Raw genomic sequence first — 12259 nt, forward strand, 5'->3', positions numbered from 1 at the left:
TGAATTATATTGTTCTTATGAGTTGCTTAGATTAATAGAAAGTTATGTGAAATTGTTGTTTTCAATCCAAATTAATCTAAGAATTGATTCTAAAATGTGTTTTTTGTAACTTGTCCTCAAATTATATGAAAAGTCACATTTAAGTTTCATAAAACTCGTAAAAGTTGGCAAAGGTTACAAAATGAAGAGTCTTGTCTCATTGAATGGTTTTATGACTCCATAACTTGTCCTCAAGTTATGGAAGTTCAAGAGTCACTTCATTAAGTAATAAAATGTGTAACCTTAATTAATTCCATAAGTTATAAAATAAAGAAAAGTTAATTTTTTTATTAGTTTAAAGTCTTCCATAAGTTGTCCTCAAGTTGTGGAACTTGAAGAGTTTTTGGATTAAAACTACTTTAAACACATAGGTTATGGAATTAATTAGTTTTGAATAGTTTCAAAACTTGCCCTTAAGTTTTGGAATTTGAAAAAGTTTTCACTTATGAATACTTTAATTCCAAGTTAGCCCTTAGAATTTTAAAAGTTAAAATTCAACCCTTATACTTTATAATATTATAAGTTAATAATATTTATATATATGTGTATAAGAGTAAAAGTCAGTCTTACCGTTAGTAGGCTTCATTCACGAAGCCAGTCTATAAGGGGGTATAAGGTTACTGCCTATAAAATGGCAGTTTAATGGTTGTCCACTCTCACCCACCGCTTCCTTGACTGGTGGAGGGTCGTTAGCCGAACGGGTAGGACAAAGACTATAAGTTCTCCCTTCATTAAAAGTATTAATGATAAATACTAAGTAACTAAACACTTATAATTCCCAAACTTAGTTACTTAGGAAAGTGTGAATAAGGTGCTAATCCATGAAATTACACTTTGCACTTTGTTTAAGTCGGTTAGTGGAGCGTGTGTGGTTAACCGGCACACTAACTCGTATTTAACAAGGTAGGCAAAGGGTAACTTAATGTTTATCATAGTATCGATGGAGCGTGTGTGGTTAACCGGCACATCGATTGAGGGGTAAACACTTAAGGGTACCAAGTAATTTGAATGGTTACTTCACACCTTGTTTTGTGATCCTCGACATCTCAGTCACAAAACCTGAAGGGCACACTCGAGATTGAAACATACCATTGAAAGTTCAATGAATTTCAAAGATCTAGGAGTTTCAAATCCAATTAAAACCTAATAAATTATTTCCTTTTTCATGGTGGAAATTGGTGAATCGTCATTCACCTACCTTCAAATATTCTATAACTTGGATTACGACATCCCTCTTCCAAGTTATAAAATAGTTTGTTGGGTCCTAGCCTTAATATTTCATATTGGGTGTTATATTAAGGACTTTAAATCAACTATCTTGAATATCTCCCAAAAGATGTCTAGTTCAGACATTTATGATCTTCCCAAATATCTTGGAACTTCACTTCCTCCACCTCTTCCAATTATTCTCCATAACCCAAAAGTTTAAGGTCACTCAAGCCCTATTGGCAAGTAAAGGTCTATGTGTGGTCACATCTTGGAGATGTAGTCACATATTGACAAGCCGGGAGAGTTGGGTGTCAAAGTCTTGAGAAAGTTGGTGGCTCAATCACTTTCTAAGTCACATAGTGAGTTCCATTGGGACACCTATCAAATAGACTATGACAAGACCCTTAATGATCTTATCTATTTGCTAAGATCAACTTCCTAAAACTTTATGGACATTGACAATGATGACATTGGATATCTAGTAAAGCTCTCTCTTCCCAATGGAAAGGGATCGGCCATAGTCAACTCGGATTGACCAAATGGTAAAGAGAGAGGCTAAGTCTGAGATAGTCCCATTATCAAGGGTCCATTGCCAAAGGAAAGGGCATTGGTTGCGAAGTTGCCAAATTTACCTGAAAGATCATAAGGCTGGTAAAGTCAATAAGTTTGACTCTACTTCAGGTAAAGTCCACTATCTAACTCTGTTAAGTTTCTATTCTGAGATTCTTGATACATGATGTGACTGGGTCACATGTTGATGTTTTAAGAATCAAAGAAAAGTGAAAAAACTTAAAGAAAGAATATGCTGAATCTGATCGCGTAGATGGATTTCTATCACATAGTTTGAAGATCGGATTCTTGAGCTACTTCTTAGGAGTTATTATATATTGCTTAGGAATAGATAACAACAAAGTTTTCATGTTCTTTTGCATTGTAAGGATAGTTTTTTCTGCAAAGTTTTTAACATAAAAGGAAAAAAATGATGATTTTATTTATTTTAAAATATCCTTACAATGGTATTTGAGGAAAAAAATTGTTGCTTATATGATTCCATTAATAGCAATAGTGGAAATATGAAATTGATTCTTTCATTTGTGGTAATGTCTAAATTTACCAAATAAGGAAAGATCCTCATCACCCAAGTTTCAATTGGATAGAAACGTGGAATCATGCAAGTTGTATAGCATGATGAATGAGAACTTTCAAGCATTTGAAAATTAAGACTAACTACTTGTTCACATGGATGTGTGAGTCAAGTGAAGGACTAATGGATCAAGTACACTTTCTTGTGCACTTATCAAAGTCCACCACAAAAGATGGATAAGACTATTCGTCATGATTTACTAAGGTTTAGTAAATATGATTATACTTACAAGCTTAAGTATAATTCTGAAACATTGGAAAATTTTCAATGTATGACAAAGCGAATAAGAATAATCAAATTAGGCAAAAGGATAAAAGTTTCTCAAATCTGAAAAGATGGGAGGGTACTTTAGTAATCATGTATATATGATCATCTTAATGATTAAGAGACCTTATCACAATTCATTCTCTAAGTGCATTCTGATAGCTAAGAAGAGAAGCTATGAATTCTTGAAGTGGTTAAATCAAAAAGATGAGTCATATTAATGGGTTTTAGCCATAAGAACTTTCCTATGTGCGCATGCAAAACCCTAATGCTTGGATCTAGGCTTTCTAATAAACATGCTTTGAATCCAAGACTTCTAATTACTAATTAGGTTAAATAACAACATTAAAACAGATCTAGAATCATACCTTTGAGTTCCTTGTTGATCTTGAGGTCTTGGAGCTTCTAGAGTCACAAATGTCACTCCTCTAATGGCTTACAAACACCAAAGCAAGGAGGATGATTTGGGAGAGAGGAGAGGGGAGGAATTTCGACCAGAGTTCTCTTACTTAATCAGAGGTGTCGAATTCCCTATGCCATGGGGTCTATTTATACTGGTAGACTCCTTAAGGGTTACAACCTAAACCCTAATTGGATAATCTTCTCTTAAGGCTATCCAAATCCATTCCTAGATAAGCATATGGACGAGTTTAGCTTTCCTAAAGCTCTTAGAATCCGTCCAAACCATATCCTAATGGATTTACAGTCTAAAGCTTAACTATCAAACAATTGACAGTTTATACCCCTTTATTTAATTAATCTCTTTAAGTCACCAAATTAATTCTAATTAATTCTATGACTTATATTAATCAAATAACAAATATATATTATTCATTATATTATTCCCATAATATATTAATAATATTTATTCTCTCTTAATAAATCATCCTATCAAGTTGCTATGGTGAAGGCAACCCAAAAGGACCATGCACAACCGGATATAGTTACAGCCTTAGACACTATTCCAACAGTCTCCCACTTGGATAAGTCTAGTAACTATACAAGTACAATTCGGTTTGCAATCATAGCTCTCAAAGACGCTGTCAACTCTGATCTAATCAATCTTGTCCTTTAGATAAGGGAACGTACAGTCCTCTGTTAGATATCATGCTGACAATCCTATGGAATGGTTAGTCAAGCATTTAGGTTTCTCGATCTCTGATTTATTTGACATAGAACTTAATCGAACACATCAATTCAGTTCTGACCGGGCCCGGCACATAAGTCAAATCAAATCATCGAGCGGCCGAGATATCGCTTTTACCTTCTTAGATAAAAGTTACAGATAAACTTCGACTTATATGCATTTACTTATTCATTTACCAACTATACACAACAATACGTTTTATAACATCAAGTTACTGATGCGTTTTCGTATTATCAATGTACAATCAATTAACAAATAATAAACCATATATCTAGGTTTTAAGACTATATGATATTATCGTCTTGCGATCACCTTTTATATCTTATTCCATAAGGTGATTCCAGCAAGCGCGGGTTTATTCCAATGCTCAAAACTAGTTCATAAGCACTCATGAACGTTGCAGCAATCCTTTGCTATGTCTAACACCATTTAGACATTCTACACACCAATTCATGACAATCTTCTTTCATATCTACTTCCAATATATAAATGATTGTGGACCATTTGAACAATTCTATTATTCCTAATAATTTCAATTATTCTGGAAGTCAAAACATGCAAAGTGAAACAATAGCTAAACAATTAACATAAGATAGTAACATTACTCATAAATAAAACTCCTTTATTTAATCATCAAATGTCAATTACATTTATCTATTACACGTTTCTAATACTATCTAATCTATGCTAATATCATCCTTCAGCCCAATACTCCTAGCATGCTGCAAGTGCTTAACCCTACTCAGTCCCTTCGTAAGCGGATCTGCTGGGTTATCTTCTGATGAAATCCTCTTAACTACGAGTTGTCCTTCTTCTACACGATGTCTAATAAAGTGATACTTTCTGTCGATATGTCTTGATCTACCATGATCCCTCGGTTCCTTGGTTAAGGCAACCGCACCTTCGTTATCACAGAAAATCTCCATTGGCTCCTTTATGGCAGGTACGACTCCAAGATCACCGATGAAGTTCTTTAGCCATATTGCCTCCTTCGACGCTTCGCTCGCTGCAATGTACTCTGATTCGCACGTTGAATCAGCTACGGTTTCCTGCTTGGAACTTTTCCATGTCACTGCTCCTCCATTTAGGGTAAAGACCCAACCCGACTGTGAACGGTAGTTGTCCCTGTCGGTTTGAAAACTGGCGTCACTATACCCTCGCACCTTCAAGTCATCACTTCCTCCGAGGACTAAGAACCATTCCTTCGTCCTCCGAAGGTACTTAAGGATATTCTTCACCGCAATCCAATGCGCTTTGCCAGGATTCCCTTGATATCTGCTAACCATGCTCAAAGCGAAGGCTACATCAGGTCGAGTACAAGTCATAGCGTACATGATTGAGCCAACTGCGGAAGCGTATGGTACTCGGCTCATTTCTGCTATCTCAGCTTCGGTACTCGGACTTTGAGTCTTACTCAATTTGGCATTACTTTGTATCGGTAGTTCTCCCTTCTTTGAGTTTTCCATACTAAAACGTTTTAGTACCTTCTCTAAGTAAGTATTCTGACTAAGTCCAATTAGTCTCTTACTTCTTTCTCTTACTATCCTTATTCCCAAAATGTAAGAAGCCTCTCTGAGGTCCTTCATAGCGAAACACTTCCCGAGCCAGGACTTTACCTCCTGCAGAGTCGGGATGTCGTTTCCTATGAGTAATATGTCATCGACATATAGAACGAGGAAGCTTACTATACTCCCACTGGCTTTGACATATACACAAGATTCGTCTTCGCTTCGTACAAATCCAAACTCTTTGACTTTCTCATCGAAACAAAGATTCCATCTGCGAGATGCTTGCTTAAGTCCATAAATGGACTTCTCAAGCTTACACACTCTATCCGGATGCTTCGGATCCACAAACCCCTCTGGCTGAGCCATGTAAACATCCTCAGCCAACTTTCCGTTAAGGAAAGCGGTCTTGACATCCATTTGCCAAATCTCATAATCATGAAATGCGGCAATTGCTAACATCACTCTAATAGATTTAATCTTCGCAACTGGTGAGAAGGTCTCATCATAGTCTACTCCGGGAGTTTGAGTAAAGCCCTTCGCGACCAATCGCGCTTTATATGTGTGTACGTTCCCATCCACGTCGGTCTTCTTCTTGAAGATCCATTTGCACCCAACGGTCTTACGTCCGGGCACGTAATCAACCAAATTCCAAACTTGGTTATCATACATGGATTGGATCTCGCTATCCATTGCCTCTTTCCACTTTAAAGACTCCGGGCCTGCCATGGCTTCCTTGTAGCTATTAGGTTCATCAAGATTTACTAGTGTACCATCACTAATATACGTGTCCCCTTCGGTAGTAATATGAAAGCCATAAAACTGGGGATGAACTCTAACTCTATCGGAACGTCTAAGAGGTAAGGATTCGTCAATTGGTTCAACCGGAGTTTCCTCCTCGGGTTGAGTGCCAGCGGTAGAGGTTCCTTCATCCATCGACTCTTGAATCTCTTCAAGTTCGATTTGCCTCCCACTGTCTCCTTGGCTTATGAGTTCTCGCTCTCGGAAAACTCCTCTCCTCGCAACGAAGACAACATTGTCCTTCGGTCTATAGAAGAGATATCCAAAGGATGTCTGCGGGTAGCCGATGAAAATACATCGCTCACTTCGAGGTTCAAGCTTGTCGTGAGTATCTCGTCTTACGAAAGCCTCGCAACCCCAAACCTTGATATGTGCCAACGAGGGAGCTTTCCCTGTCCACATCTCGTGAGGTGTTTTGGCAACCTTCTTAGTAGGGACTCGGTTAAGGATATGGGCGGCAGTCTCTAAGGCATACCCCCAAAAAGAGATTGGTAGTGAAGCACGACTCATCATAGAGCGAACCATATCCAATAAGGTTCGATTACGACTTTCTGCCACACCATTCAACTGCGGTGTCCTAGGAGGCGTCAATTGCGAAACTATTCCACACTCCTTGAGATAATCGTGGAATTCAAGACTTAGGTACTCTCCTCCTCGATCGGATCGAAGCATCTTGATTTTCCTGCCCAATTGATTCTCCACTTCATTCTTGAACTCTTTGAACTTTTCAAAGGTGTCTGACTTTTGCTTGATTAAGTAGATATACCCATATCTACTATAGTCATCAGTAAAAGTCACATAGAAGCGGTTCCCATCCTTCGTGGTTGATCTAAACGGTCCACATACATCGGTATGTATTAAGTCCAATAGACCATTGCCCCTTTCACAAGTACTCGTGAAGGGCGACTTAGTCATCTTTCCAAGCAAACAAGACTCGCATGTGTCATCTTCCCTAAGGTCGAATGACTCCAACACTCCATCCTTTTGGAGTTGGGCTATGCGTTTCTTGTTGACATGTCCAAGACGACAATGCCACAAGGATGCTTTATCCATACTAGTGGAAGAATCAATATTCAAAACATCATTTCCAAAGTCATCAACAATCATAACAGTTTCATATATTCCATTACATGGTATAGCTTCAAAGTAAAAGACACCATTTAGATAAGCCAAAATAGAACCATTCTCATTATTAAAAGAAAATCTAAAACCTTGTCTATATAAACCATGAAATGAAATGATGTTTCTTGCCATTTCTGGCGAATAGCAACAATTGTTCAAATCTAAAACTAAACTATTCCTAAGCACTAAGGAATACACTCCAATCTTGGTCACAGGCGACGATCTTCTGTTCCCCATGATTAGATTGATCCTTCCTTGCTCCACATCCCTACTTCTTCTTAGTCCCTGCACATTAGAACAAATGTGATAACCACAACCGGTATCAAGAACCCAAGAAATAGCATGATTAGAATCGTTAGATTTGATTGTATATATACCTGCGAAAGATGGCTTGATCTTTCCTTCTTTGATTGCTTGCAGGTAATCCGGGCAGCTTCTCTTCCAATGTCCTATCTTGTGGCAGTGGTGGCACTCTGCCTCCTTCGGGTTAGAGCAGGGCTTGGCGGGATCAACTTTGGTCCCACTAGAAGAGGCACCATCTCGGGCTTTCACCTTGCGATAGTTCTTCGATGAAGCTTTCCTCTTCTTTCCCTTCCCTTGTCCAATAGCCAAGACAGGAGCAGCGGGCGGATTGGGAGTAGGTGCAACAGACTTGTCTTTGAAGTTGCTCTCAGCAACCCTCAAGAGACCTTGGAGCTTGCTTAGGGTGACCTCTTCTTTGTTCATGTGGTAGGTCATCCTAAATTGGTTGTACATCGGAGGTAAAGAGTGAAGCACCATGTCGATCGCCAAATCCTCACCGAAGTCAACATTTAACTTGCGAAGGCGGTCGACATACCTTTGCATCTTTTGCAAGTGCACGGTAAGAGATTCTCCATGACCCATCTTCGCGGAAATCATGTTAGTGAAAATCTCGTACCTCTCTTGTCTCGCGTTTTGGTGGTACCTCTCCAATAGGTCTTGGTGCATCTCGTACGGGTACATGTCCTCGTAGGACTTTTGGAATTCGGAGTTCATGGTGGCGATCATGATGCAATGTACCTTCGTTGCATCTCGCTCATGAGTTTCAAAGGCGGTGATTTCGGCTGGAGTAGCGATTTCGGTATTGATTTTCTCGAGCTTCTCATCAAGGACATACTCTTTGTCCTCATAGCGAGCAATGGTGCGAATGTATCTTATCCATTCGCTAAAGTTCGTTCCATCGAAGGTGACCTTTTGGCAAAGGCTCATCAACGTGAAAGAACTAGCAGCAGCGTTGTTTGCGTTTGACATCTACAATTAGAAAAGGACAAAGATAGATTAGAATAAGAATCCCTAATTATCACCCAATAAGAAAATTAGGGCTAGGATCCAACAATAACATTTACATACTAGAAAAGGGATGCCGTAATCTAACATGCAAATAAATTGAAGGTAAGTGAATGACGATTCACTAATTCTCCATCACAAAACTTAAACTATTAGTCCTAAGTGTTTTTGAGAATTTCTAGGTTCGGATGAGATTCATTGAAACTATTCAATGGCATGTTTAAATCTCGATATGCCCCTCTTGTTTGTGACTGGGATACCGAGGATCACAAAGCGGGTGTGAATTACCATGCAAATTCACATGGCGCCTTCATTGTAACAATCACCTATTCGATGTGCCGGTAAACCACACACGCTCCATCGAACTATGATAAACAACGAATCACCCTTTGCCACCTTCGCTTAGAACCAATTAGTGTGCAGGTAAACCACACACGCTCCACCAACATCTTAGCAAGGTGCAAAGTGTAATTTCATGGGATTGCATCAATTCACTTTTCCTAAAGTAACTAGGATTGGGAAATTTTAAAATATGTGTAGTTACTTTGTATTTCTTATTAAACTTTTAATGAGAGGATGAGGTTGCCCTATCCTACCCGTTCGGCTAACGACCCTCCACCAATCAAGCAAGCGGTGGGTGTGAGTGTACACCCATTAAGCGCCATTTTATAGGCCGCAACCTTATACCCACCTTATAGATCGGCTTCGTGAATGAGGCCTACTAACGGTAAGACTAGCATTTAGTTATACATATATATATTATTCTAGTAATATCATATTAGTATAGGGTTGTATTTTAAAACTTTTAAAATCTAGGGCTTGAAATTTAAGTTGTCTAAATTAAAGCTTTTAATCACAAAAGTAAATTTCAAAACATGAGGGTAGGTTTTAAACATTTAAAACATGGAGGATCAAATAACAAATAATTCCAATTAACAATTAATATCCTAATTATCTATATTTGATTTATTCAAGATTTCTTTTTAAGATAATTACCAAAATAATCAAAATAATCAATTAATTATCATATAAGGAAATTAAATATTTAATTAGTTGATAATTACCTTTAACTAGATCAAGATAATAGTTATATTTATCAGAAATACGAATTAATATTGATCTAATTAGTTTATGGTAAGTTAAGATAAGATAAACACAAAGAAATCCCGAATCTGGCCATTCCTGACGCCTGGACTCGCCGAGTGCACAAAGGGACTCGCCGAGTCAGGCCTACTCGCCGAGTCCACTTTGAGACTCGCCGAGTCCATGACTCAGAAACCAAAAAATCGAATTTTGCAGGTTTGTTTCAGTTAATCAAGCAACAATTTACAGAAAACCAAGCTAGGCTCTGATACCACTAATGGGTTTTAGCCATAAGAACTTTCCTATGTGCGCATGCAAAACCCTAATGCTTGGATCTAGGCTTTCTAATAAACATGCTTTGAATCCAAGACTTCTAATTACTAATTAGGTTAAATAACAACATTAAAACAGATCTAGAATCATACCTTTGAGTTCCTTGTTGATCTTGAGGTCTTGGAGCTTCTAGAGTCACAAATGTCACTCCTCTAATGGCTTACAAACACCAAAGCAAGGAGGATGATTTGGGAGAGAGGAGAGGGGAGGAATTTCGACCAGAGTTCTCTTACTTAATCAGAGGTGTCGAATTCCCTATGCCATGGGGTCTATTTATACTGGTAGACTCCTTAAGGGTTACAACCTAAACCCTAATTGGATAATCTTCTCTTAAGGCTATCCAAATCCATTCCTAGATAAGCATATGGACGAGTTTAGCTTTCCTAAAGCTCTTAGAATCCGTCCAAACCATATCCTAATGGATTTACAGTCTAAAGCTTAACTATCAAACAATTGACAGTTTATACCCCTTTATTTAATTAATCTCTTTAAGTCACCAAATTAATTCTAATTAATTCTATGACTTATATTAATCAAATAACAAATATATATTATTCATTATATTATTCCCATAATATATTAATAATATTTATTCTCTCTTAATAAATCATCCTATCAAGTTGCTATGGTGAAGGCAACCCAAAAGGACCATGCACAACCGGATATAGTTACAGCCTTAGACACTATTCCAACACATATTTCATTCCAAAACAATTCTTAGAGTCATACTCCGAGATTGTAACTTGAGTGACATGTCTTAAAGAAGGTTTAAAACACTTTTCAAATGTAAGAATAAAAGTTTTCTACTCTTGTACATTTGAAATTGGTAAGTTGTGATGTTTTGGACAAAACAAAGACCAACTAAGGTCAATTATGTGAAATGTTTGTCTTGATTAGAATCCGCACTATCTCTTGAATATCTGACAAGAAAGTCTTATATGTCAAGAGGACAGTGGGAGTCTTAAAGGTCTTGAAAGTCTCAAGAACTAATCAAGAATAAAACTTGAAGTTCTTCACTAGCACACGACTTGAGGTTTATAACCTATCGTGTTGACATATTCTGTGCCCATTCCAATTAAAGTTGGCTTTGCATGTGAGTTCTTAGTTCTCAATTGGTTGCACAACAACTTGGAAGCAATGCCAGGCCCTTGAGCTGCCAGATGGCAAGAAATTAAGATTGAGTTCAGTCCATATGAGGTTGGATTTGTCATTATCCTTGTCTTGTGACTATGGTTTTGACAATTCACATGGATAAGAACACATACACCATTAAATCTAAGTGTCATAAGGTTTCTCTCCGATTCATGAAAATGATGGTGAGGAAACACTTTCACTAAGTAGATTTTAACTAGATAGCAATTGTGATATTTACATTCTCAAAGTCGTTAGTGGAGCGTGTGTGGTTAGCTGGCACACTAACCTGGACTTGTGAGAAGTGGCAAAGGTCTAAACAATTGAGACTATGATTACGGCATCCCTTTTCATAGTTCTTAAATTGTTTAGACACACCTGTGAGCTATCTAATTAAAGGTGTATGATTTTGATAAAGTCTTATCAAAGCAATCCAGTATCAAAAATCTAAACTTTGGTAAGAAAGTCAATAAAGTATTGATTTCTAGAAGTCCAGCTGATTTCTGAGTACATGTCAAAGCTAGTGGGAGTATAAGTCTTATTCTAATAATCATCATGTTAGTGGGAGCATGATAATTATGATAAAGGTTGCAAGTTAGCAATGTTAATTATAGAAAACAAAAGTTTCAATTTGTGAGGCTGTAGTGGTTGAAAAAGTTGTTTTGCTATAATTAAGGGAGAGGAAATTATACTTCATTTCAATTCGAAAAGCTTAGATTGAGACTTTAATCAAATTTAGTCAAGTATATATATGAATTTCATGTTGGAATGGCTCAACATAAGGAAATTCTATATATGGGTTCATTATTTGCGTTCTAAATCTCGATTATGATTACAACATCCCTTTTCATAATCTGAATTATGAGAACTTGGCAAATAGAAATGAAAATATTATAGCAAAAGACTGGTTTAGTATTTATGTGAGACATCATGAATCGTGTCCCATATGCTTCGGATATAGGATTGATTACATGTGCTATATTCATCCTGTCTAAAATTTTCCAGATGCCTGGGGCATTAAGAAGGGAAAAGGTCAAGAACTGGATATGACTAAAACAATTAAGCAATTGTCGAGGACAATCTAAGGTTTACCAAAGATTGGTTGCTCAGGGACAGTTGGAAGTATAGTGTTAATTGTTGGAAGGACCATATTGACATATTCTGAAAAGAGGC

This window comes from Lactuca serriola, chromosome 3 (genome assembly GCF_051521515.1).
Source record: "Lactuca serriola cultivar US96UC23 chromosome 3, Lser_US96UC23_V15, whole genome shotgun sequence".
In the NCBI taxonomy this organism is placed as follows: Eukaryota; Viridiplantae; Streptophyta; class Magnoliopsida; order Asterales; family Asteraceae; genus Lactuca; species Lactuca serriola.